Genomic DNA, 11,445 nt, shown 5'->3' with positions numbered 1-11,445 from the left:
AAAAAGGTTTATATAGTACAAAAACATGCAGCTGAACTTGTGCTCAAATTTCAGTTTTACGCATACAAAAAAAGGAGAATCAAGTAAATTAGGACAGTTTTATGAAAAGAGAAGTATTAGTGGTACATACAAGGAGTAGCACTTGGAATTAGCCTAAATATGCCAAAGTGTCAATGACAGTGGAACCAGGCACAGAAAATCTCTTTTGCTTATAAGGCAATATAAGGGGTTCCTTGCATTTAATTTGCAGTGTAAGCTGATTTCAGAGTATTCCACTTTAGCTTATGAAAAATAACACATTACAAGAAACCACTACGTTAACATTTAGTTTCCTCTTTTGTGTCTTTGTCACTTCCTACAAATTAAGTGAAGATGCATAAAATGCCTTTCAAGAATGAATATGATGAAACTGGTGTATGACATGGGATCCCCTGCTATGCCAAAAACACTTGGAAGTTCTTTTATGCGCAAAACATCCTTAAAACTGAAGGAGAGCTACCTGGGAAGGTCATACACCTACAAAGGTATGGCATCATTAGGAGGATACTGGACTTGTTGCCCATCCTGGCATGACTGGGTATCCTGGTATTCTCTCTGCCACCAGGTCCTTACTGGTCTTGGAGCATAGATCCCAACTAAACCAAATTCAGATCCTCCCTTTTGCTCCAGCTCTCAGCAGAGACATTCACAAGTCAAAAAAGCAAAGAAGGCCTATCAAAAGTATGCCTTGAATGTGTATTTCCTGATTAAAACAAAGTGATTGACGTTACAGGTAAGATTTAGGTCTTACCAAGGACAGTCAGCACCTCAAAATCAGAAGAGATCATTATCTAGCAAATAACAGTGCACTGAATGCCAATCGAGAAAAGAACAGTAAAATGGGAATTGGAAAAAATTTCAAAACATGTAACACCATTATCTTAAAACCTTTGCTGCCTGGGAGTTGACTGTGGATTGAACTTTGAGGAACACCCTGGGATTCACAGCTCATTCATCTTTTGTTGCCCTGCATTGTACCTGAGAAGTTTTATTTGCAATGCCTTCGCTTGAGGTCATCCATCGGCATGTACTCCTGCCACACAGCTCTTTCCAGGAGCTGCCAGCTCTGCCCACGGCCAGCTCTTCAAACTAAGGAGGTTTTCCCATGTAGTACATCTCCCTTTACAAAGAATTTCTCAAAATTTATAGGAAAAAGCACACATCACTCACCAAGCAGACAGATTGCAATTAAGCTAGTGGGTACAGATAAGGGCAATAAGCAATTAATGGTAGAAAGTACCCAGGCACCAGGTTTCATATTTTCCCCCAAAATAAGAAGGGGGTGTGTTAAAAACAAAATACATAAACCATTAGTGAAATACACGTTATTACTGCCCATTTATTCCTTTATGAGTAACTGTTTGAGGAGATACAAATACCATAATATTTAGGCACATTTTCTTCCTTGGCACAGGTGGCTGCTGGAAAATAATCAAGTCATGAAATGCTCCAATTTCTGCTGTCTTTCTGGTGGTTTAATCCTTTAATTTTTCCCTCACTCTTAATATGTGCTTTAAAATCAAATTAATCCAGCAATTTCAAACAAACATGCAACTATGAAACAAACTGCAGAGCCAGCTCATAAGTAAACCTCTTCAATTACCCCTATGAAATCAGTTGTTGAATTTCTTTTGATCTTTAAAATAGATTTTTCTCTGAAAATATGCAGCTCCCTACTTAAAGACAGAAAGGCGGTTCTTGGAAAATCTGATTTTTGTTGGTTATACACAGGCAGACCCAGCAGAGCCCCCTAAACCTGGCAATCTATCTGCTTCTTTTAGAGCAATTTTGGGATGAGGACAAACAGTGGGAAAGGCAGATGGCAAAAGTGTAGCATATCAGCAAAGGTACGGCTGCTCAGAGGCACACACCTCCCTAGTGACACACCAAACCATCAGAACCTTGAACCTGGTCACAAGTAGATGTGACCTAAGCATGTCTTGTCCAGAGGTGGGACAATGCTCTTCTGGAAGCTCACAGCTGCTTCTGAGTAGGGAATCATGGAGTTCAGGCCCAAGGGTAGCACCATTGCTTGGAATACGAGCTGTAAACTTCCTTTAAATTGCTCGAGCTTCTTCCAACTGCCAAATTCAACTGGAAGTTTCATGAGGAGATACTTTCCAATGTTGTCACTATCAGAGACCAACTTCCTTAATGCTCAAATAGGGTGATGATGAGCAGGCTACAAAATCTGAGAAAGGATTACAGGGGCCAGTCTTGCGTGACTAGTCACAGATTTTCCTTTAATTCAGTGCCAAAACCAAGAGAATGTGAGGAGTAATGCAGGAATATCACAAGAAACAACATTTCCAGAAGGAAAATAGACCTACTATTTCTCATTAAAAATGAACGTACACAAAAAGAAGTATTGCAGCAATATTTCCTAAAAGAGCACCTAAGACTGCAGACCCATTTGCTTTTAATGATTTCATCTCTTTGGTCCTCTGGGACTTCCAGACATATTGATGAACAAAACTGGTTTAACTAGTCTGGCATCTTGGCATGTAATCATTTAAAACAGAGACACTTCCTAACTTGTGCAAAATTGAAACATTTGTTTGAGAATAATTAGTGCCTTAGCCCAACAATGCTTGGCAGATTTTTCTCATTAGTTGAGAAAAATGATTGAGGCAGGCAGACAAGCAAGCAGACTTTGTCAGGCATTCTGTGAAAATAATTTGGACCACACACTTGGCTGCAGAGCCAGATAACGTATGTCGTTCTTTGCTATCTTAACAGGTAGGATTAAAAAAAATACAACAAGGAACAACCATCTGGCACATGGAAACTGAATTGAGAGGACTTTTCACATCTTCTAGTGCAGCTCTTCCATGTTCTCTGTGCAAGCCACAATGATCAACTCATCCAGCGTTAGGCCCCAGCAAATCACTTATTTTCTTTTCCATTTCCTATTGTGCAGTCAGAACTAGAGCTGGAAATATTCATTGTGAGTCACAGGCTGTGCAGGTCCCAGAACAATATTTGCAGAGTATTCATGTTGGGATAGCCAACTGCGCTTTCCTTCTCCGGGGATGTTTTAACGTGCAGAGTGTGTTCAAGGCAAACTGGGATCAGGGAAATATCAAATCACCACATGTTTTAGTAGGCTGAACAACTTCCAGACATGTTTCCTTTCTGAGGTCCTTCCAGAAATCAGACTACTGGCAAACAAAGACAAAACTCAAGGTGCCAGGTGAATTAACTACACCAAAGCAAATTTCACAGAATTCATTCTATAAACGTAACTATTTGCTATTTCAAGCTAAACATTCATATCTCAACACAACTAACTTAGGCACATGATATAGATAAAGGCTTTTTGTCATCCAGATATATCAAGAATTTCTAAGCTCTGTATTTTACACTATTTCAGTGAGAAAGCAAATTTCATTTTAACATGAATTTACAAAACAAATCAGCTGGTCAAACCATTAGAAGTAAATTGATATGTTGCAATTTATAAAATGCAAATTATGAAATAATTACATTTGCTAGCAACATCTACATATTTCCCATGTCTGCCTGCAGCCTTTAAGTAGCCATTTGGCCTATTATGCTTAGATAACCACCTGGAACTCCGTCCTGGGAAAGTTCCCAAGTCTAGACACTAAAAATCACATATGTTTCCAATTATAAGAAACTATTACTATAAGGCCAACATAAATCTCCTACATCAACAATCAGTTGCCAATTATATCACATTCCACAATATGCCTTCTTACTATAACTAATCTATGGAATGCTTAGCCTAGAAAAATCAATAAAATTAGGAGAAAAGGAGAAGTGAAAATATCAGACCTTGACATCAGGGTGAACGTTTGAACCCAAACGTTAGTTTTGTATGGAAAAAGAGATGCAATGAGCTGGATCAACAGAACTATAAATTTTTCTGTATAAAAAGCTTCATTGTGCAAACAATGTTGGCTGTTACCCACAGTATCCGTCACACTCATTCCTGCTTCACGCAACAAGATTTTTAAAAAAACTTTTGACAAAAAAATTGGTGGTTTTTTGTCCTGTTATGTTACACATCCACTACACAAGAGGCCAGAATTACAGTAAGGCTTTTTTGAACTATGTAGCAAAATCCAGTGGGATCTGTTCCACCTTCTGTCAACCACTTTTAGATGTTTTTACCATTATTGTAAACAGCAACTACCAAAAATCAGCTGATTTTTAGGAGATTCTAGAAAACAAAGATGATTCAAAATGCCATTAGTGGGAAAACAGCCTTTACCCAAACCAAACTGCATACAGGAAAAATGACATTTTATACATAATATATATATGGGGAGAGATATCACACTTCACAGGGCTAGTAAAAACACTCATAATTCACCTACAGTATTAAAGCATTTTCCCTTTGTGTTTCCCACTGAGGGGATTGATTCATCTGCTTTCTATAACCAAGCAGTATTACCTTAATGTTTATGGATATCACTATATTAATTTAAGTAGCAGTGAATTCTTTATGAAAAATTATGACGTTTTGCAGTAGAAACAGTGTAATTTCAGTTTTAAATTGTGAATTTGTTCTGAAAATGATAACTTCCTGCAGTTTACTAAGGGGGAAGAACATCCAGAAATAAAAGGATTGAAATCTTGCTTTCCAGGACAGGCGACTTCTGAAGATTACAGCCCCTCTTTCCAGGCAAATCAATCAACCTTTTCAGCTTATTTGTTATCAAATATGTTAATTTGTTGGCAACATCTTATAAAGGAAGCTTTAAATGCAAGCAACAAAAAACTCTGCTCTTTTTCTACTTGTCCTTGTTTTGTTCTGACTAGCATGAAAAGCTGGTCAAGATTTTTCTGTAGTTCATAAATTTTGAAAGGAAAACCTCAGGTCCTGCCCAGATTTTGTCATTACAATATTAATTTCAGCAAAAAGTCCAACTTAGATTTGGTCTGAACAGGACCAAGAGCTTCAAGTCCCTCCTTCACTCTATTCAGGTTATTTTGGTCCAGATTTGTGTAACATTTTCTACTGGCATGTTTCTCTTTGAACAAATAACCAATATGCAGTAATGGAAAAATAGGTGCAACTACATAAACCATGGAGGACAACTGTTTGAAATCATTAAATGAGCCTAATCCCATGCTCCTCTAGACCCCTGCTGCTGGAATACCTCAGCATCTACTGCTGTCAGAACTTGCATAAAAGTAAAAGAACAAGGTGAGCAAAACACTACAAAGCTGTCTTCTTAAGTTACCAGAGAAAACTTTAGTATGTGCTTGCATTTATTTAAGTTCAACAAATTCCTGACATTCTGATGACTGTAAAACATTCTAGGGAAAATTATACTTGTCAAATTGCTAAAAGCGTTTCTTTTCCTAACTACCATAAATTTCAAGGCAAGTTGGTCAGAATCTTAATTTCAGCAACAGTTGAGAATCAGAAATACTTCTGATAGATGGAAAATATATATAACATTAAGGCTGAAGTTCTTCTCCTTCACACTCATCAGAAGTTGTTCCTTGGAACAGAGGAGTCACCTCAATAACACATTTCACTAGGAATTATCTGGCATGAGACTTACATTTATAACACAAGGAATACTATCTTCCCTTATAGGATTTTCCGCAAGTTAATTTATTGGGCGAAGCAATAGTGCTAAAAAAAGGGAATTTTGACACAGGAGTTTCAAGGTCAGTCTGTTTTTCTCCATATTTGAGGTCTTTAAATCTTCAAAATACGGAGATGTCAGCAAATATATTTCATTTGAGAGGTCCATCAGTAGTAAAATATGGAGAGTGGTTATCACCTTTCACACCTCAGAAGTGACCTACATTCCAAAGAATTCTGAGCAGCTCACGTGTCGGTGAGACTACAATAACAAAGCACTTAGGCACATTGTACAACCATTAACTTAGGAACAGTGCACATTCAATTTTGCCCTCCATTTTTCCTTTGGAAATGGAATTATGCTCTGGGTTAATGTATCTGGTTGTATAAATAGCTCATTCAAGGTTTAGCAAAAAAAAACTTAGAAAAGCATAGATGCAAATGAATCGTGTCAAACAAATTAAAGCTTTCCCCCAGACAAAGGGTGGGTTTAAAACCTACAGTTTCTCAGTATTATTGTCAGATTAAATTCAATATAATTACAAACCAAACAATTATCAGAATGCTAATTTCATGGACAATACATTAATTCTTCTCATTTCTTAATTACTCACCTTATAACACCAAGTTATATTACTGTTTACCTTCAAGCAATTCCTGAAAACAACATTGTGGGAGGCAGAGGAACTTTGAGGTGTTTTTAATGACATCTTCAAAGAGTAAAAACTTGGCTCAGTACTAAAAAAGAAAATTCATGCTTAACCTGAAAAAAAAAAACCTTGGATTTACATTAATCATTCAAAAGGAAAACACACTTGCTTTTCATGTTTTAAGAACTTCGTATGTTGGATAGTTTTGCATTAATGGCCTCACTTCTGTGAACAACTTAAAACTTTATATACTTGGAGTCACTCCAATTGACCTTTTTCAGCTTTGTGTTCTAAAGGAAATCCCCTAAACATCCAAGGAAGCCCCACTTTTCTGACAAGTGGGTAGCGACTAGTATTTCAGAATTATTTTTTCCATACATATACAGTGCTTAGTACTCATACAGAGTCACTAATTGCTAAACCTCATTGAGTTCCAGTTAAATACAGACTTCCCATCTACCAGGGTTACTTTCGAAAGTATACAGGTATCAAAAAATACAGATCAATAACTGGATTTTCAAGAGTACACAATGGTTTAGGCAATATTTCATACATTCTTACAGAAACTAGATACTTTACCTGGTTAGATCCTTCTGAAAATCCTAGAAGGTGCCTGCAAGTGGGAATTTTAATCCTGATCTTTCCTATCCATGAGTGCTTGACTTTACATGCATTACTCTTTGAACACCAATACTCATTTTTCAGCATTTAAATTTTTAAGTCTGCAGCAGAGGTACCTGCATGTACTGTATTACTGCTCTACTAGCTACATGCAGAGGATTATTTTTTAATAATATGAGGAATTAGGTTATGACAAAAAATAAAGCAGCAAGATCTCAAAAATTTCCATTGATTTGACAGAAAGAACTGCAGTTTGGGAGACTGTGAGAAGGTGGTTGGTTTAATTTTCCAAACCCATAGAAATGCAATATTTAGGAGCAGCATGTGACAACTGCATTGGCAACATTTCCAGAAACCACAAACGTGCCCATGCCCCACCCACTGTGCCAAACAAGAAACTCAGCACTCCGACACCAGGTGGGGAAAAAGGACATCAAGACAGGGAGAACTGAGGACTGATCCTCTGCCCACTGCAGGCAGTGAGGATTTTATCACTGAATTACACACAGTAGAACCATTAATTGGGTTACCTGCAAGACAGAGCATGAGAGCTGTTAAAAAGAAAGGTGGGATAAAATAAAAAACAGCACTGATGTGTCAGTAACCATAATACAATCAGGGATAATTTGTGACCTAATTGAGAAACAGAGGCAGGGAGATAAATTTCCTCAGTGCTGTATGAAACATTAGACGTGTGCTCTATTAAGGATGATGAGATTTGTGTCTCTAATTTGGCCTGAAGTGCACACAATGTCCTATCCTCAAATATTTCTGCAAGTACATTTTTCAAGTTCTCAGCAGAGGAAGGAGTGCAGATTATGTGGCTTGGGCTGAAACAAGCCATTCATCAATAAATACAGCAGCAGTAATAAGCAATGAAATTAGCTGGGATAAGGCATAACTAGCAAGTGAAAAAAAAAAAGAGAGAAAAAGGCAGAAAAGGTGATGGTAAGGATACACAGCTAACATGAGACAAAATGAGCCATAAATAGGGAGTGGCACAGGCTGTGAGAAAGGAAAGTGTCACTCAGCAGTAGTGACACACTAACACACATTGCCAGGATGGATGGACTCGGGGATCAGACAAGGCACAAGGAGCAGCTGCACGTGTAGGTCACTGCAAAACACTGATTTGAGAGAGATCAAATGCATTTTACGCCCCAATATCAACAGGGGTGCACAGAGGACTGATTCTTAAAATAGGACTATTGTCTACTAAGAGGAGAAACCCAAATGCTGTAGGAACTTTGACTCTTGTAGTTGCAGATGCTGTTTTAACCTAAGAAATTACACAACATCCTAAATTCTCAATGAGAAAGAAATTACCTTCCAAACTTGTGAGAAATTAAGCTGGGGAAGCAAAGAGATATTTACATTCCTGGTTAGACATAGATCCCTCAGGATGAGAGTGGTAGCAAAACAGGGAGAAGCTCATTTCTCCTAGAGCCAAATCCTGACTGCAGAAAAAACACAACATATTTACTTCAGAGACCTGCCTTCACCAAGCAAGGAAAACAAACAAAATCCTACTTTTTGCAAGAAAGTAAAATTCTAATAAAAAGCATGAAGTTCAACTCTTCCAGTTTTCCAGACCCTCAAGCAAACCTCCACTCCCTGGCTACTAAAACTCACCTGAGGCACTCCTGTAGCTCTTCTGCAATGCTCAGCAAGCCAGTGGAACACTTGATGAAAGACAGGATGTGAGTGTTTGTAGGTCACTGTAAGGAATATTGAAAAAGAAAAGGGAAAATCACAGAAAAATTGGATTTTGTTAAGTTTAACTTTGATATCAAAACAGAAACTTACATTTTAATCACCAATGAGAAGTACAAATTTGAGAGAACAGCAAGCAAATGGTTTTTACAGCGTAGTGTGCCTTACAATGCCCTTTTCAATTGTTTTCATTGCCGTGTGGAAAACCCCACAGGCTCCAGTGGAGGACAGGTTCACCTCTCAGGTTTACTATAAACAGGAAAAAAAAAAAAAAATCACCGTTGCAAACACCCAATAGTCTGAGAAAGAAGAGAGAGAAAGAACAGGAGCACAAACAGATGAGCCAAGCTGAAAAATCTTCCAGAACAATGCAGCAGGTTTCACCTCTCCACTTCCAGAGAGTGTCTAAGCCATCCTACCTTCCAACTCAGGAACCTGCCACTTCAACTAGATCAAACAGACATTGGTGACATGCTTTGCATTGATCACAAAAGTCAGATTAGAAAGCTCCTGGGAGGAGACATGTACACCATTGGCTGAGAGATCCCTTGGAGACTTGGGTGCTGGCTGGAGGATATTCCTGCACAGAACACCCAGCACTGGCACATGAGCTAAACCAGGTGGAAAGGCAAACGACACAAAGCACCTTAAGGACCCCACTCAGATGTGCTTTGTGAGGAGAAGGCTCAGATGTGAATTCATGCAGCTCTGAGGCAGCACTGCAAGCATCTCTTAGGCACCACGGGCTCGGCTCACTGGTGGGAGGCTGCTTCTTTAAACTGTTCCAACAGCAAAAAATAGTTTCCAGACGAGCTTCGACTTTCTAGGAGAATTCCCCAAGGGTGGAGAAGCCACCACATGACATGTCATGGAATTAGATCAGCGCTTTGCTACCCTTGTATGGCAGTTGGTACAGAAGGGTATGGAAAGAGCAAACACTTCAGTATGTGGACAATACCTCAAGCAGCTAGAAATACATTAAACCAGCTTTTAATTAGCTCTATTCTTACACCAGGACGAGACTTGGCCTCATTCAATTGAATATTTAATTTACAGGGATTTTTTTCCTTCTAAACTTGTATGGGATAGGGAGTCTGAACTGGAGATAGAACAGATATTAAAGCAGCACCCTTTAGATAGGATGCACCATTATTCACAAGAATTTGTGAACATTTTGAAGCTCAGGATGTGCCTAGTAAGAATTCTCGACATCTGGTTATGTCTGAGTCCAACCTCACTGAGTTCTGAGCCACTGGGATTTTCACAAAGCAGCTGCAAAATATTGCCTGGCTGCCCTCCAGCTACTGAGACTCTGAGGACCGTGTCTGGCAGGACAGACCAAGCAATGTGTCTTCACAAAAATGTGCTGTAATTACGAGAAATCACTCACAAGGAAACAGCATAAGAGAAACAGGGGCAGACATGCAGGACAGTGAGTTTCAGGACCGACCATATGAAGACATTAATCAGCATAAAGAATGAGCTTCAGGGTCAGCACAGACAAGAAACCAAAGCAGCCAGATCATAGCAGGAAGGGAGTCATTTCATCTGATATAATGAACTGGGGAACAGCTCTCAGGGGGTTGTAATCACTGAGGATGGGTGAGCAGCTTTTGATATCAGCCATCACACACATCACTCCAGATGGAGAGTTCCTCATCTCACACATTCCTGTTTTAGGGATACGTGAGAATAAACTGTGGCAAACATTTTCATGACCCATCTTACTTTTGAGCACACTTGAAAGGCCAGCAAAGCTAAAATTAAAAATTAGTAATATAGAACAGCCATTCTTACTTTAAATTTTACCTGCCAAACCTTTGTCAAAACCTAATATATCCACTGACATCTGTTTAATCTTTGGCATTAAAAATGCTTCTGCAATTTTAATTACTAACATTTGAAAAATCAGTGACAAGGAACCAGGCAGTTTAATTTGCCCATGAATGCAAGTAGTGAGCAGCAACTTGAAGGAATTTATTTCAAGCTTAATCCTAGGGGAAACATTTATATGAAGAAAAAAAATCATAAATCTTAAATTACTGATATTTACTAGTGAGGCAAAATCAATTTAAAAATGGTTAAAGAAATGCTGAAAGACATCTTGACTACTATGAGGAATTCAAAGCAGTTTTTTCAAAGATAAGCTTAACTGTAACTTTCAATAAAAAAAAGTGGCTGAAAAACTATACTAGAATAATATATAAAAGACAAATTGCTTTGTCAGCCATGATCTGAAACTAAAGCATGAAGGTGGCACCTGGCTTCATCTAAGGGGGAAGCTTAGAAAATTGATGCCCAGGTGTCACAGTGTGCCCCAGCAGGGACAGCTGGGGCACAAGTCCCCACACAGCTGTTGAAGGCAGAACTGCCAGGAGAGACAAACACCACGGGCACCAAAGTCCCCACACTTTCACAGTGCCAACAGTGCCAGTCTTCACAGATGGGGGATTTTTGAAAACAGAGGCAAGAGTATTTGCTGTGAGGACCAGCAGATGAGTATAAAATTAAGAATTAAGGTGGTACTGCCCACTCATATTTGTTTTAAAAAATCACTGAGTGACCCACTGCAACAGCAGGTTTGCATACTTAGCTCCATTTAATTTCATGTTTCCATATCTGTTCTTTTATCACTGTTGCTAATTACATCCTTGAGCATATTCCTGCCAGCATAATGTTTCTGCTCATCTCCTTTTGGCCAGGGACTGTTGCAGTAAATTCATTGCTTTTCTTGGGGATTTCTCCATTGCCCAAAGATTCCTACTGCCTCATCCTGGACAGACTTCCTCCAGACCTTGGGACAAAAGTGGAATAGTGAAAAAAAAAAAACAAGACCATTTGCAACAGAAGCAGAAG

At 38.7% G+C, this 11,445-nt stretch overlaps 1 long non-coding RNA gene across 1 annotated transcript; it reads right to left on the bottom strand.

Annotated features, from left to right (window-relative positions):
* Positions 1-254: 254 nt before the first annotated feature.
* LOC121670026 lies at positions 255-8,831 on the bottom strand. The gene is made up of 3 exons (XR_006017993.1): positions 8,683-8,831; positions 8,509-8,594; positions 255-6,368 (listed from the first exon to the last, which is right to left on the bottom strand). It is a non-coding gene; the product is annotated as an uncharacterized LOC121670026 (long non-coding RNA).
* Between the last annotated feature and the right edge of the window lie 2,614 nt (positions 8,832-11,445).

Source organism: Corvus kubaryi, unplaced genomic scaffold (assembly GCF_017639235.1).
Source record: "Corvus kubaryi isolate FWS band 111438036 unplaced genomic scaffold, C.kubaryi_AGA036_p1.0 37394, whole genome shotgun sequence".
NCBI classification, from domain to species: domain Eukaryota; kingdom Metazoa; phylum Chordata; class Aves; order Passeriformes; family Corvidae; genus Corvus; species Corvus kubaryi.
The sequence above is the reverse complement of the archived record's forward strand: the minus strand, read 5'-3'. Positions and strand labels throughout refer to the sequence as shown.